General features: G+C 35.6%; 1 protein-coding gene across 1 annotated transcript in view; it reads left to right on the forward strand.

Moving 5' to 3' along the window:
• The window catches only part of LOC139701552 (intermembrane lipid transfer protein VPS13A-like), a 99412-nt gene extending 85159 nt beyond the window's left edge, over nucleotides 1-14253 (forward strand). The window contains exon 11 of the mRNA XM_071600495.1: nucleotides 14235-14253. The gene's annotated coding sequence lies outside the window, so the exon portion shown is untranslated. The remainder of the gene's footprint in view (nucleotides 1-14234) is intronic.
• Nucleotides 14254-15939: the final 1686 nt, after the last annotated feature.

Here is a 15939-nt window from a genome sequence, read left to right on the forward strand (position 1 = left end):
TACTCATCTAGTTGAACTGGTTAACAAATGTGTGAATTAAGGCAAGTACAAAATGCATTGAAGTATATAGAAAATGTGTTGAAAGAAATAAACCTTTTATACTATCATTTATAAGCTCTGTAGCATTTAAGACATCCATAGCCCTTTGATTTAAAATAAACAGATTTTAATTCCCAAAAGTTATGAGTCCAGATAATAGTAAGTTTCCATAGTAGTATGGGTAGGCTACAGTGCTGGATTACAACAAAATTTTAGGTACATTAAAGCCTTGATCTCACTAACTTAAAAATCAAATTACTCTTCAAGCAATTTCTCTTCAAATGTTTAGAATATATTTATTCAATACATATACCGGTCAATATTGTAAATGGTTTAAATAAACAAGTTTTGAGTGAATGTGTTAAATTGACCACTGGGAAAAGTGAGTTGACTTGGCAAAGGAGACCTTGTTTTCTTCATACCGCATCATCATCTCTGACAGGGATAGGGGAAAATAAGGCTACAATGGAAGCATATTACTGTCTTTTGGAATTAGAGTCCTTTTTCCTCAGCTACATCCTTTAGCCTGAATTGGAACCATTTGGAAGTTCTGCCTCTGTGGGTGTGACATTTTTGCTACCATACAGATCTTTTGAAGTCCTGAAGAAGTACAATAAATGACCTGGATGAGAATTGAAAAGTTAATTTACTTTTGTCTGATCACTACAGTAAAATATGTCCCATATGAGCATTTGACTGATTCAACAAAATTAATTGATCAAGGCATATGATAATTTCTTCATTATGTCAAGGAAGGATGGCCTGTGCTAGAGTAGGAATAGAGATGATAGTTGGACTAGAGGAGTACATTGTGGCATTGTCATAGGGATCATTTGTCATAAACACTGTTTGACTTAGAACCTTCCTTAAAGCTAATTGCTGCTGTTATTGGCCTTATTTCTAACACCATCAGGTTGTGGACTTCAATATATTTTTCTGGCAGTTACTAAATGCAAATTGTGTTTCTGTGTATAGGTGAGGGCATAATAACCCTGGGCACCTGTGTCAAAGACCCACTGATAACCAGATTTTTGGCAAATGAACTAGTTGAAATGCTTCCTTCTTTTGGCAAGTGGAAAGCTGCATTCAGTCATTCCTATTCCTCTAGAAGTAGAATTGAGGGTGAAAACCTTGAGAATTCCATTCTGAGATATCAGAAAGAAAATATATTGCACTGTGGCACATGTTTATTAACATTTTCTGAGCCCTGATTCAAATTCCAACAAGTGTATCTGTGTTGATGCTTCAGCAGAGGTAATACAATATCCACCTGATTTATTATTCTTAGCGGAAGTCTACATAATAGAATAGACAACCATCTTGTCAGGTATTTTGTGTCACTGGAATCAAAATTAAGACTTTTTAGAGGATTAATGTGTCATTGAAGATTATTAACTGGGTTAAAAATCATAGCATGTCTAATTTCTATGATATAGAAGATTGAAAATATAGAAAAGACTCCTAGAAAGGACTTTTAAGCATTTTATAGTCTGTTAAGCATTTAATTGTCACATTTTAAGCCTAGTACTGCACATGGCTGAATTAAGAAAAGAAAAAGAAAAACAAAACTTGCTCCTGAACCTAATAGGTCATATAAGATATTCAAATCCTTGCTCTGCCCCTTTCTAGTTGTGTGACCTTGGTGCTGATACAGTTAAAGTTCAATGCTTCAGTTTTCTCATCTATGATAAAAAGGATATTAAGAGTACCTACCTTACAGGATTTCTAGGCAGATGAAATAATGTTATATAAATTCCTTACATAAATACTTTAACTAATTAGTAACTACAGACTTCCTGAAATATTTTTTTTTGGAGAGTTTCAATGATTATTAAGAAGACATAGAAGAATGTCAGTTGAATATTGCCAAGCTCAAAAAATTTCAAGTGTCTAATTAATGATGAAGTCAGAATAATTACTATTACGATAATTACTTATTCTTAGCATGTCCGCTGTGAAAATTAAAGTTCTGTAAACTAAAGATCTCTGAGTATTTCTGTCAACTAAGTAGCCTACCACATCACCTAAGATGACATGATTAAAGCATTGGTTCCAAATCCATAATTCAGCAAATCCTGTACTCTGACAAAGTGACTGATGTGTCAAAAGGTACAGAGCAATAACTGAATACCTGATTTGCTCATTTGATTTTATTTCATTATTATTTCTTTATTTAAAAACCTTTTGATATTTAAAATTCTTAGAATATATGAGTTAGAAAATTCTGATTCAATAGAAATTGAAAGTGAAGTCTTAGAAAATTAAGAAAAACATTTAAAATGAATATTTTGATTAGAAGTGGTTATAATAAACAATTATACAATGTTTTATTGCATTGAATGCCTTTGATAAAGCTCATCTCCTCTTTGGAGATTCATTTGTTCTTTCAACAAATTGAAGATTCCATGTGTATTAGGCCCATTTGAAAGTAAGAAAGATAAGCATAGTCAGTGTGCTCATGGTGTTTAAGCTCTGGTTGGCAGGACAATTATACTATAATATGATAATTGATAGATTGAAAAATGATAGAGTGCTATAGGAACATCTAGGAGAACACTAAACACAGATGTGTTAAAAGGAAGGGTGCAGAGTTGTTGTTTGGGAAGCTGGGATAAGTGGAATCAATCCTGAGACATACAACATGAAGTTGAGAGAGGTAGGAAAGAAAAATTGCTTCAAGCAGAAGAAACTGCTTGTTCCAATACCCCAGGGTTGGGGAACTGAGAGTAGCTCCATAGGGCTAGACTGTATATACTTTTGGGAAAGATATGGGCCCAGTTATATTCTAAAGAGCCTCATAAGCCTTGTTATGAAGTTTGGAGTTTGTCCTGAGAGTACTGGGGACCTATTGTAGGGAGTATCCTGAATTCTAGGGATCTATGTGATGAGATGAAGATAAGTGAATAGATTCTTTGCTAGATAATTAGGAAGCAGAATCATTAGACTTGTTAATTGATTAGATTTGGTGGATGGGAGAAAAAAGAAGTCTGATTATTTTTAGACTTCTTTGAGAAGAAAGGTTGCCAAGGTACTGGTCCTCAGATTGTTTCTCTTTGTCTAATGCCATAGGTAGACTTTGAACTCATTGATGGGTAGAGACTACATATCTTCCCATATCATGTAAGAGCAGTTAATGGCAGCTTTAATTTAAGCATGATGAAAATTTAAGATGGACTTTGATGATTACATTTAAACAGTTAGACTTGAATTGAAAGGCTATTATAAAAAGATTCAACAGGTAGTCAAAAATCCAGAACTACAACTCAGTAGAAAGAAGAGTATTGACTCAACTTACAGATCAGGGAGTTATTCACATGTAGGTAATGTTAGTGACTAATTCTTCAAAACAGAATAGTGAAAGGGCAAAAGAGACACCCCAAACTCAATTGTGTGTGTGTGTCTTTGTGTGCATGTGGTGTATGTGTGTGTGTTCTAAGGGAAGAATAAATCTTTGAAGAAAACAGAGGATTGGCCAGACAGGAAGATCAGAAAAATGCAATGTGTTGGAAAGCAAAGAGGAAGACTTTTTCAAGAAATAATAGATTGTCATTAACTTCAAGTGTAATTTGATAGTACAGTGAGTTTGAAAGCCAAGAAAAGGATATAGAAATTTATAAAGAGATTATTTCTTTCTATCTTTGGAAACCACAGGACGTTTAGAGTGATATGGTAGAAAATGGATATCAAGAAATAGGGAGTTGAGTATAATTTGCAAAGGTGGAGATGGTAAGTATAGAGAACTCTTTTTGAAAATTTGATGATGAATGACTGGAATAAGAGTAGCTACTATTAATGTATTATCAAGGATAAAGGAAAAGTTCTTTCTCCTTTTACTGCCCACAGAAGACCATCAAAGTATAATAAGAGGAGGAGGCAGAAAGGAAATGAAACTCCTTATATGAAATTTCACACTTACCTAAAATATTATATAAACAAAACTGCTTTTAATCATAAAGAATTAATTTTGAACATTTAAATCATCCCAGTTAGTCACATTTATTAAGGGTGTATGAGATAGTATTAAATAATTCACTTTAGAAGATAGAACTATTTAGTATGGAGTTTTTAAAGGAATTATTGATACCAGCCAAGAAAATGCTTAAGACTAAGTTGGAAATATAGCCATATATAGAGCATATCATTGATTCCAATAAAATAAGCTCCAAAGGAACAGTGTTATTAAATAACTGCAATTATTTCATATTTTACTGATTTTTTTAAACAGAGAAATAGTTTGGTAAGTATGTAAATTTCATGATTTGGCTAGATTCTTCAGTATGTTACACATGCATTTCTATAATGAAAGATAATATAAACATTTAATTTGATTAATAGCATTGTTTATAGCAAATGTTTCCAGAGTTTTATGTGTTCCTCAGCTTTGTTCAACATATTTGACACAGTATGGCATTAATGAGAATTTAGTTTTTTAACGTACTGTACGTTTAAAATGGAGTATATTATTTCCATTATTAGCAATGTTATTATACAGTATTATTTCCCCTTTTTAGACATGTTGATCTCTTTGAGCCTGTCATTAGACTAGTGAGGAACTGCAAAAGATTCTATTATCCACTTTTATAGAAAGAAAAAAGATTGGAGAAAAAAAAATTTTGTGTAGGCGAGAGAATCTAAGAGGAAAGTTGTCATTGGAATCTTTTTCTAGTGTGTAGATAATTAATATTTTTTAGTTTTGCTTTCCCTCTTATAAAATCCAAAGGAATCCTTTGTGGCTATTTAGGTTGTGTTGACATTTATGCTAAACTTTGCTTTTATTTCCATCCCATCTAAACTGAGACTACTTGGATGCCTTACTTGGGAAGCATTCCCCCCCCCCCCCCCAGGGATTGAACCTAGGGGCATTTAATCACTGAGTCACATCCCCAGCCCTTTTTTATTTTGAAGTAGGTTCTCACTAAATTGCTTATTGCCTCTAAATTGCTAATGTTGATCTTGAACTTGTGATCCTCCTGCCTCAACTTTGTGAACCACTGGGATTAAAGGTGTACACCACTGTGCCCAGCAGCAAACATATTCTTTATCAACCCCCAAATTAAGTAGAATGAGTATTTCTATGTATGTGGTTAAAATCAGGCTGGTAAGTATAGGGGGGGAAAAGGATAAAAGTTTTTTGTGTTCAGGGTTTGTAGGAAGAGTGTACATGTGACATTAGGGCTAGTTTAGAAAGGAGATACTTGTTTACTTGGTTAGACTCCTAAATTGCACACCTTTATCCTCTCCTCAGTTGAGATTTTTAGAAGGGACACCATTGCTGTTTTCAATTTGTATACAAAGGGAGTAGATTTAAATTTAAGTCTTGATTTTTGGATTGGACAATATGTATTGGGAAGCGTCATCAACAAGGATCATTTTTGACTTTTGGGAATGTGTACTACTGTAGGTTTCCTTCCTTCAGCATAAAATGGCTGCGTTCATACAAGTGACAATGAGTAGATCTATTGAGACAAATTTCAGAGATATTTTAAATAGCTTATACTATTGGACAAATTTTATAAAAATAGCTTATTCATTTTAATTATGATGTATTGTTGAGAAGTTCTTTTTTTTTCCTTGTCTATTTAAGGTTCTAAATGCCTCCTTGTAGCTGAATGTCCATTCATTCTCAAAGCTTGGAAATTTTTCTGTTACTTCTTTAAAGAGGTTATCCATGACATGAGTCTTCATCTCACACCCCCTTCAATTTCTCTGATTCTTAAATTTAGTGTCAATGTTGTTCCAGAGTTCTTGTACATTATGGTTAGGGTTACTTATTTTCTTTAATACTCTCTAAATGTTCAAGGCCAGTCACCTTGTCTTCCATCTCTGAGATTCTGTCTTCAGCATTGTCTACTCTATTAAAGAGACTTTTAACTGAATATTGTACTTGATTTATTCTGTCATTCATTTCCAAGATTTCTAATTGGTTCATTTTTTTTTTAATATTTATTTAATTGTAGATGAACACACAGTATCTTTATTTATTTTTATGTGGTACTGAGGATCAAACCCAGTGCTTTACACATGCAAGGCAAGTGCTTTACTACTGAGCTACAGCCCCAGCCCCGTCTAATTGGTTCTTTTTAAAATCTCTTTCTCCTTACTGAATTTCTCATTCATATTGACTTCCTTAAATCATTCAGTCATTTTTCTGTGTTCTTTTGGAATTCATTATTTTTATAATCATTCTTTTGACATCTTAATCTGATATTTCATCCATTTCAATATCTTTGGGGTAAGTTGCCTGTTAACTATCCCTTGTTTTTTCACATTTCTTGTATTACTGTGTCAGAGTTTATGCATTTGTTGGGATGTATATATATTTCATGCTTATGATTGCACCACAGCTTTCCCTTGCCAAATTGTCCTAGAGTAATCTAGATTGAGACCCCCCCTCACAGGTGTGGTATTCTCAGGCTTTGTGGTAATTCTGTGTCATTGTTTTTGTTATTTGTTGTAGAAGTGGATGTCCATAGTGAAACTGAAAACCCACCCATAGAGATTTCTATTTGGAGCTTTGGGTTTTAGTCTCTTCTCTTCTTCGTAGAAAAGTATAGCTGTAGTTTGAGTTTGGTTAATTTATGTGTGGAGCAAAGTGTGCTTTCTTTTGGCTGAGTTTAATTCAGTATCAAAATCTCTTCCCTGTGAACTTTCAGTGTCCCTGTGTATTACCTGAACCTCACAGAAAAAAGGGAAACAAGTAATAGCACACAGAGAAGCAAACAATATACAGCATTAAAATAAATGCCTTGTGAGGAGCTGAGGTTGTGGCTTAGCGGGAAAGGGGCTGAGGTTGTGGCTCAGCGGTAGAGCACTTGCCTTGCATGTGAAGCACTAGGTTCGATCCTCAGCATCACATAAATAAATAAATAGATAAATAAATAGATAGATAAAGGTGTTGTGTACAACTAAAGAAAAATTTTAAAAAAAGAAACTAAAATCTGAAAAAATAAATAAATACCTGGTGCCTACTATGATATCTACAACACTACCACAGAAACAAGAATGATGGGTTCAACAATTGTCAACAGCCAAAACAGTAAATAACCATGAACTATATCTAGAATTAATATAAACAGCAGGTGTCAACTCTATCATCCATAGTAGTAAGAATCACAACAACATAAATGTTGGGGGCAGGAGTTATACAAACCATATAGTTCTAAAAGATGTTAAAAATACAGTTCATTAAGAGAAAAGAAAATATGATATCAAGCTCCTTGATCCATTTTGAATTCACTTTTGTGCATGGCGAGAGAAAGGGATTCAGTTTCATTTTGTTGCATATGGATTTCCAGTTTTCCCAGCACCATTTGTTGAAGATGCTATCCTTCCTCCATTGCATGCTTTTAGCCCCTTTATCAAATATAAGGTAGTTGTAGTTTTGTGGATTGGTTTCTGTGTCCTCTATTCTGTACCATTGGTCCACCCGCCTGTTTTGGTACCAGTACCATGCTGTTTTTGTTACTATTGCTCTGTAGTATAGTTTGAAGTCTGGTATCGCTATACCGCCTGATTCACACTTCCTGCTTAGCATTGTTTTTACTACTCTGGGTCGTTTATTTTTCCATATGAATTTCATGATTGCTTTCTCTATTTCTACAAGAAATGCCGTTGGGATTTTGATTGGCATTGCATTAAACCTATAGAGAACTTTTGGTCATATCGCCATTTTGATGATGTTAGTTCTGCCTATCCATGAACAGGGTATATTTTTCCATCTTCTAAGATCTTCTTCTATTTCTCTCTTTAGGGTTCTGTAGTTTTCATTGTATAAGTCTTTCACCTCTTTTGTTAGGTTGATTCCCAAGTATTTTATTTTTTTTGAAGATATTGTGAATGGAGTGGTTGTCCTCATTTCCATTTCAGAGGATTTGTCGCTGATATACAGGAATGCCTTTGATTTATGCATGTTGATTTTATATCCTGCCACTTTGCTGAATTCATTTATTAGCTCTAATAATTTCTTTGTAGACCCTTTTGGGTCTGCTAGGTATAGAATCATGTCATCAGCAAATAGTGATAATTTAAGTTCTTCTTTCCTATTTTGATGCCTTTAATTTCTTTCGTCTGTCTAATTGCTCTGGCCAGTGTTTCGAGAACTATGTTGAACGGAAGTGGTGAGAGAGGGCATCCCTGTCTTGTTCCAGATTTTAGAGGGAATGCCTTCAGTTTTTCTCCATTCAGAATGATGCTAGCCTGAGGCTTAGCATAGATTGCTTTTACAATATTGAGGTATGTTCCTGTTATCCCTAGTTTTTCTAGAGTTTTGAACATAAAGGGATGCTGTACTTTGTCGAATGCTTTTTCCGCATCTATCGAGATGATCATATGGTTCTTATTTTTAAGTCTATTGATGTGGTGAATAACATTTATTGATTTCCGTATATTGAACCAGCCTTGCATCCCAGGGATGAATCCTACTTGATCATGGTGCACAATTTTTTTGATATGTTTTTGTATCCGAGTGGCCAGAATTTTATTGAGGATTTTTGCATCTAGGTTCATTAGAGATATTGGTCTGTAGTTTTCTTTCTTTGAAGTGTCTTTGTCTGGCTTAGGTATCAGGGTGATGTTGGCCTCGTAGAATGAATTTGGAAGTTCTCCCTCTTTTTCTATTTCCTGAAGTAGCTTGAAAAGTATTGGTATTAGTTCCTCTTTAAAGGTTTTGTAAAACTCTGCTGTATACCCATCCGGTCCTGGGCTTTTCTTAGTTGCTAGTCTTTTGATGGTTTCTTCTATTTCCTCAATTGATATTGGTCTGTTTAGGTTGTCTATATCCTCCTGACTCAATCTGGGCAGATCATATGACTTAAGAAATTTATCGATGCCTTCACTATCTTCTAATTTATTGGAGTATAAGGATTCAAAATAATTTTTGATTATCTTCTGTATTTCTGAAGTGTCTGTTGTGATATTGCCTTTTTCATCCCGTATGCTAGTAATTTGAGTTCTCTCTCTTCTTCTCTTCGCTAGCATGGCTAAGGGTCTGTCGATTTTGTTTATTTTTTCAAAGAACCAACTTTTAGTTTTGTCAATTTTTTCAATTGTTTCTTTTGTTTCGATTTCATTAATTTCAGCTCTGATTTTAATTATTTCTTGCCTGCTACTTCTTTTGCTGTTGTTTTGCTCTTCTTTTTCTAGGATTTTGAGATGAAGTATGAGATCATTTATTTGTTGGTTTTTTTTGTTTGTGGAAAAAGTGACAAAATGTTTTCATGTTCCACATTGTCAACCTTTGAACAAATCAGGCTCTCCTATTATCTTCCAAAAGTACATTTAAATTTCCATCCCAGTGTAAAGAGTACCACAAAATTTTATATGTAATTTATTGACAATGGGTTACTTTTATCCAGTTACAAAACATTAACTGACATAAGTAAATACCAACCAAATTTGTTATTTCTATATAAACCTGAGGGTGATTATTGCTACAGATAATTTTAGTTTAGAGAACACCAACCTGGTAAATTGCTCTTCTAAGCTTACATTTAGATGGCTTATATATTTGAAGAACATAAACTCATTTAATATTCAAAGAAGCTAGTAATGGTTAGCATTACAATTGCATAGATGTCCCTATATTAACTAAGTTTAACTTAAAAGTAAAATTTAGAGTCCACATTGTATATGGTAACAATAATCATAAGTCTTCATACTAGCAAAAATCAAAGAATAGCCTTAAGTCTCATATATTTAGGAAACTATTAATAATCAGGAATAGGCTTAGTCAAAGCAAATAGATATAAACCAGGTCTTCAAATGGCATTGTGGCCCTTCTATGTCAGATAGAAAGTATAAAAGAACATTTATTAGTTACCTTGCTAGTAAACCTACATAAACTTTCATTTTATGAACTTACATAACACTTAGACCAGGCTCAGGCAAACACAATTCTCAGATGTATACTTATCTCTGGTAACATGTATTCAGGGTGTCAACTATATTGTAGTAACCTAAAATAGAAGTTGCTTATTTAACTAGTTATGAAGTAATCATTTAAAATACTTTAAAACAGGCATAAATCCTAATTCCTTTAAGATTTAATTTCCGTAAGTAATAAAACTTGACAGACACAAGAAAATTATCTTAATAAGAGCAGATAAATGTTCTAGACTTTGCTTCATATCATTGCATTAAAATTTGAATAACTTTGACTATGCTAATTACAGCCAATTTAATCACACAAACTTTTTCAGATGTACCTTCACAAACCTTCTGCAACTTATTTAGCCATTCTACAACTTGTTTACATCCTTAGTTTTGTCCTCTCTTTCATCTTGGTCATTAGCACAAGAATATTACTTTGTCAGATAAAATACTTCATCATCCAGAAATTTCTTTTACCTTCTAAGACTAAAATATATTTCCATACCTATAACTTTCTTACATTTCTTTTCTAGTTTCAGACCCTCTCTTAAATTCATATTCTGAAATAATCTTTATGAATATTATATGTGCATGTAATTACTCAACAAATTTTATCCCAGGAGAGGACCAGACAATTTGGCATATAGAAAAACTGTACCTTAATCTTTTTCTTCTAGGTTGGATTCAAGGGGTTGGAGCACGGGATATTTTTGAGCCTGACCTGTCTCCCTTATCTTTATTATAATGCCACCAACTTTGAGTTCCCCAATGGTCAACTGTACCCCAAGTCACCTTTCACACCATTTTCTTACACTAGGCATATTGATGGTCAATAGAAGAGGCCCTTTCCATCCTTTTCTTTGGGCATTCTTGAAGATCCCTTTGCGGAGGTTGCCAGCAAAACTTGGGATTGGCTTTAATTTCTACTTTTATTTATTTATTTTTTATTTCTGAGTGCAGTTGTTTATCCTACCAATTTCCTTATGCATTTAGTTTTTTAAAATTTTTTTATAGTTTTAGATGGACAGCATGCCTTTATTTTATTTGTTTATCTTTATGTGATGCTAAGGATTGAACCCAGTGCCTCACACAAGCGCTCTGCCACTGAGCTACAGTCCCAGTGCCTGCATTTAGTTTGATGGGATACTATTATAGCAAGGATTGCTCTGCCCCAGTGATGGATATCCCTGACTGAATGGCTGCTTTCCCTGTTGTCATTTCTTTTGGTGCCATCCCTAAGTCTGAATTACTTTGTTCCAGTGGTAGGTGTGTGCTCAAGGATAGATAACTCCTTGGGATGGGGAAGAAAGGTATTCCTGTTTCTCCTGAGGTTAGGGAGGAGAAGGGAGAGAGGAAGAGAAATAAACATGTCCCCTTTAAAGTCACAGTGGCAGAGCAGCAAGGGCTATATTCAAAGCATAAAGTAGACCACTGTTACACTATTACCCAATGTTCAGAAGACATTAATACTGCTTCTTATGTTACAATATGTCATCTATCTTAAGCCAGAAGATTCAATATTATATCTTGACAATCCAACCTTTAACAAAACCAATGCCCCTTTTCCTGTGGAGCTGTGGTTTCCGAAGTGCAAGAATTATATTCATAGCTTTATCAGCCACGTTTTTTTCTTTCATTGCTTTCAAGCATTTTGTTAGCATGTAATATGGTTCTTCCTTTAAATATATATCCAGAGTTCAGTGACTTCTCGACACTCCTTCTGCTTGCAACATGGTCTTTCTTAGTCATCACCATGACTTGTCTGGATTGCTGAAATCAACAGTTTCCACCTTTATCCTCCTCTAGTCTGTTTTTAACATAATAGGCATGTGCTACCATACTCAGCTTGCCAAGTTTTCAACATCATAATGCCTTTAATTTTTTCATCTGAAGCATGTATATCCTGAATTCTTTATCTGACATTCCATCTGCTGCAGCTATTACCTCTTCTAACGTTGAGTTGACCTGCATTGCTTGTGGTCCTTTCTTTCCTTGTCTCTTCATACCGTTCGAGTTTCTTTTTGCTTGGTGAAACTTTGTGCTCTTGAATTTTCCCCCTATATATTTATATTGGTCTTGTATAGTTGCAAAGTCTCCCTCGCAGGCGCGGGCGGCGGCTCTGCCCCTCCTCCAATTGGGGCAATGTGCCTACCACGCCGGCAGGCCGCTGGGCCTGTTCTGCTGGTCAGTAGCAGGTCCGCCTACCTTGGAGGCGCGGGCGGCGGCTCTGTCCCTCTGCGGGCCGCTAGGCTTGTTCTGTCAGTGGTCGCAGTTCTGCCTACTTTGCAGGCGCAGGCAGCGGCACTGCCCCTCTGCAGGCCTCTGGGGCTGTTCTGCCGGTGGGTCGCAGGTCCGCCTACCTTGCAGTAGTGGTTGGCAGCTCTGCCCCTCCGCGGGCCACTGGGCCTGTTCTGTGGGTGGTCACAGTTCTGCCTACCTGGCAGGCGCGGGGGTGGGGTGGGGTAGGGGGCGGCTCTGCCCCTCAGCAGGCCGCTGGGCCTATTCTGTGGGTGGTCACAGTTCCGTCTACCTTGCCGGCGCGGGGGGAGGGGGCAGCTCTGCCTCTCAGCAGGCAGCTGCTCCTGTTCTGCCGGTGGGTCGCAGGCCCGCCTACCTTGCAGGAGTGGTTGGCAGCTCTGCCCCTTCGCGGGCCACTGGGCCTTTTCTGAAGGTGGTCACAGTTCCGCCTACCTGGCAGGCGCGGGGGTGGCGTGGGGTAGGGGGCGGCTCTGCCCCTCAGCAGGCCACTGGGCCTGTTCTGTGGGTGGTCACAGTTCCGTCTCTGAATTATTTCTTATAATTTTATCTACTTTATTATCTATGTGTTTTTAAAAGCCTGTAACTTTAACAGAGGTTTGTTTTTAATGCATCCTTCTCTTATTAGAATGAAAATACAGAGCTAGAATATATCTACAAAATCTCCTGGATTTCATTTTCCAATTGTTTAAATTTTGTATACCAACAACCATATGTTTAATGTCCCAAGTTCTCTTTAAGCCTTTGTTCCCATTTTATACAACTATTTATCTAATAAATATAATCTTATCTCCCAGGGAATATTATAATTTTTGAAGTTTCCTTCTGTCAACATGGTGCATTTCTTTCAGTTCTACTTTCTGTGTGTTTTCCTCACCAGTTAATTTGTTGTACCTGCCTGACTCTATCCTTAGATGTCCAGGAAGCTCTGTGAGTGTGGCAAGAACTGCTTATTTGCTATATCCTTATAGTGCCCTAACCTTTGGGGACAATGCCTTAGTATTTAGAGCCCTATTCCAGAGGCTACTCCACTTCTCTAGAAAGGAATTCTCCAAACTTCTTGGGGATTATTCCTGCATCTGAGAGGAGGGAGTAGGAAGGAAACTTAGAGTTCTAGCATTCAGGAGATACATAAATTCCTGGATTTTGAAACCCATATCTTCATTCCCACCTATACTGTACCTAGTATCCAGGAATCTGGAGGCTTTCCAGCTAACTAGAGGTCCTCTGGTCTCATGTACGGAAAATGTGGAAGGAGAGACAATGAAGAACTATTTGCCCAGTTTTGGGGAGTGGGGAATAAAGGAATTCAAATGTTTCTCATATGGACTTTCACTCCCATATCATATCTCCCATCCCCTTCTGCAATACTTATTTCTCCACATCCTGAGGTTCCCCCCCCCAAGATCAATCTTATAAAAATGAAAATTGAAACTAAATGAAAAACAAAGGTACATGTATGTATATGTGTGTGTATATATATGTACATACACTTTAATTGAGAAAAAATATTTACCTGAAAAATTAAAAGAACAGCTAAAATGAAGAGTTGTAATAAAAGCATTTCACAATCCCTTTGTAACATTTAATATCTTCTCATTGAAAAGTTTCAACATAACCAAATCAACAGTTTGTTGTTTTGTTTTGTTTTTCCCTTTAACTTTACTCAAATGCTCCAGATCAGGGAGCACCATCAAGAAGTGATCATACATCACTTTTTCACAGGGCCATCTATTCACCCATCCCACAAAGAAATGCAGATGCCTGGTGTGGGCTCATACTAACCTGCACTCCAATTCTTTGCACCAGTCTTTAGCTCGGTGTTTATGTTCATGCCAAGGAACAATCATTAAGGAGTCACCACTGAAACTTTTAAAAATAAATAAGTAAATAAGAAAGCACATATACACACAGTATTTAAAATACACACCATCTAGCTTCATAAGGAATATGACTAGCTTCTCAAGAAATACAAAACCAAAAAGTGTCTCTGTAAACTTAACCATCAAGATTTCCATTTATAGTATTTTTTTTTTTTAGAGTTAAAAAATTGTCTCTAATTTATTTTCTAGTTTTCGGCGGATACAATATCTTTGTATGTGGTGCTGAGGATCGAACCCGGGCCGCACGCATGCCAGGTGAGCGCGCTACCGCTTAAGCCACATCCCCAGCCCCTCATTTATAGTATTTTAAGTGGCATATGATACACATTGTATGCAATATATACGTGGGAAATACCATACTACTGCTTCCTCTTTGATTTTAAGTTTCAAAAAGAAAAGGAAAAATTATGAACAAAAAATGGCAAATAATTAAAAGAATGGTATAGATATATGTCCATTCATACATTCTAAAATTCTTGAAGAGCTTGTACTGCATACTCTTCACATCAACATAAAAGGTTCCCTACCCCAAAATCCTGCAATATAGATCAGTGCTATCCCAACTGAACTCCCAGTGATCATAGAAATGGTCTGTGTGTCATCCAACACAGTATATCTATTAAGCACTTGAAATACAGCTCCAGATACTAAAAAACAGAATTAAGTAATTCTATTTAATTTTAATTCATTTAAACTTAAGTAGCCACACACGGTTACTGGCTATGATACTGAATAGCACAGACAGGCAGCAGCAAAAGTGGAGAAATTATTCTGCAGGTTGAAAAACATCTCTAGAAGATGACATAAAAGAAAATCTAAGAGACATAGAAATTCTGACCGTTTGGGATGACAAATTTAATTTAAAAGGAAATGGGAAATAAACAGTAGGGTAGTGGAGCAATTTGATACAAATCGGAAAAAAAAAATTATCCTTCAACAAGTCTTTAGCACAAGAGTTTCCAAAGAAAGGTGTTTTCACCATTATTGCTAAGGTCCCTTTTACTTTTAACACCCACAAATCAGTAAAAACTACTGAATTCTTCTGAGGAAAGACAGAACTTTTAAAAAACAAACTTCAACTACCTTACCTTCATAGCTCAATAAAACATTTTCTCTTATTTGAGTAACAATAGTGGCATTTTCCTAAAATTTATCATAGCCTCAGAAAAAGAATTGCACTTTCTCCTATTATTAGGTGATGGCATAAGCTTTGCACAAGAAACACTTCATAAACATCTGAAAATTATGTTCATGAAGAAATTGATCTTCAAGTGAAAAGTAATAGGAAATAACTGGAGAGTTGTGAAGTGGGTGAGTCTGGGAAGGTGCAGTGAGCACTCGTTAATAGCATCACTCTTGCTTTATTACTGGAGCAAATTATCCAAAGTCCAGCTCCTCAGTAGACGTGTAAGATAAGTTTATTATATGGTGTAATAAAAACACAGCTTTTCAGCAAGGCCATGCTTTCTAGCAAATATGTACCAGACATACTCTAAAAGCTTGAGTTCATATTTCTGAATCAGATGATTTAGATGAATAACCTAATGATAGAATTTCATCAGCCACTACATAAAAAATTTTTACTTTCATGTCATCAATAATTAGTACTTTATCACAAACCACTAAAATTAAAAATAAAAAGGGTCACGTTTGAACATAATGATGACGACAATGCTCACTCTTCCAACATAATGTTAGAGCAATGAATTGAGAGTGAGGGGGGAAATGAACCTAGCAAGCTATTATGCCTTTTCTAATTAAAGCAGACACAGTTCCTCAAGCTAACAAAATGTTTTCTAAAGGAATTTCACAAAACTATCACACACTGACATTTGTATTTTCTATATAAAGTACATATGAGATACAACATCTATTATTACTAAAATGATTAGTA

This window comes from Marmota flaviventris, chromosome 13, assembly GCF_047511675.1.
Source record: "Marmota flaviventris isolate mMarFla1 chromosome 13, mMarFla1.hap1, whole genome shotgun sequence".
NCBI classification, from domain to species: domain Eukaryota; kingdom Metazoa; phylum Chordata; class Mammalia; order Rodentia; family Sciuridae; genus Marmota; species Marmota flaviventris.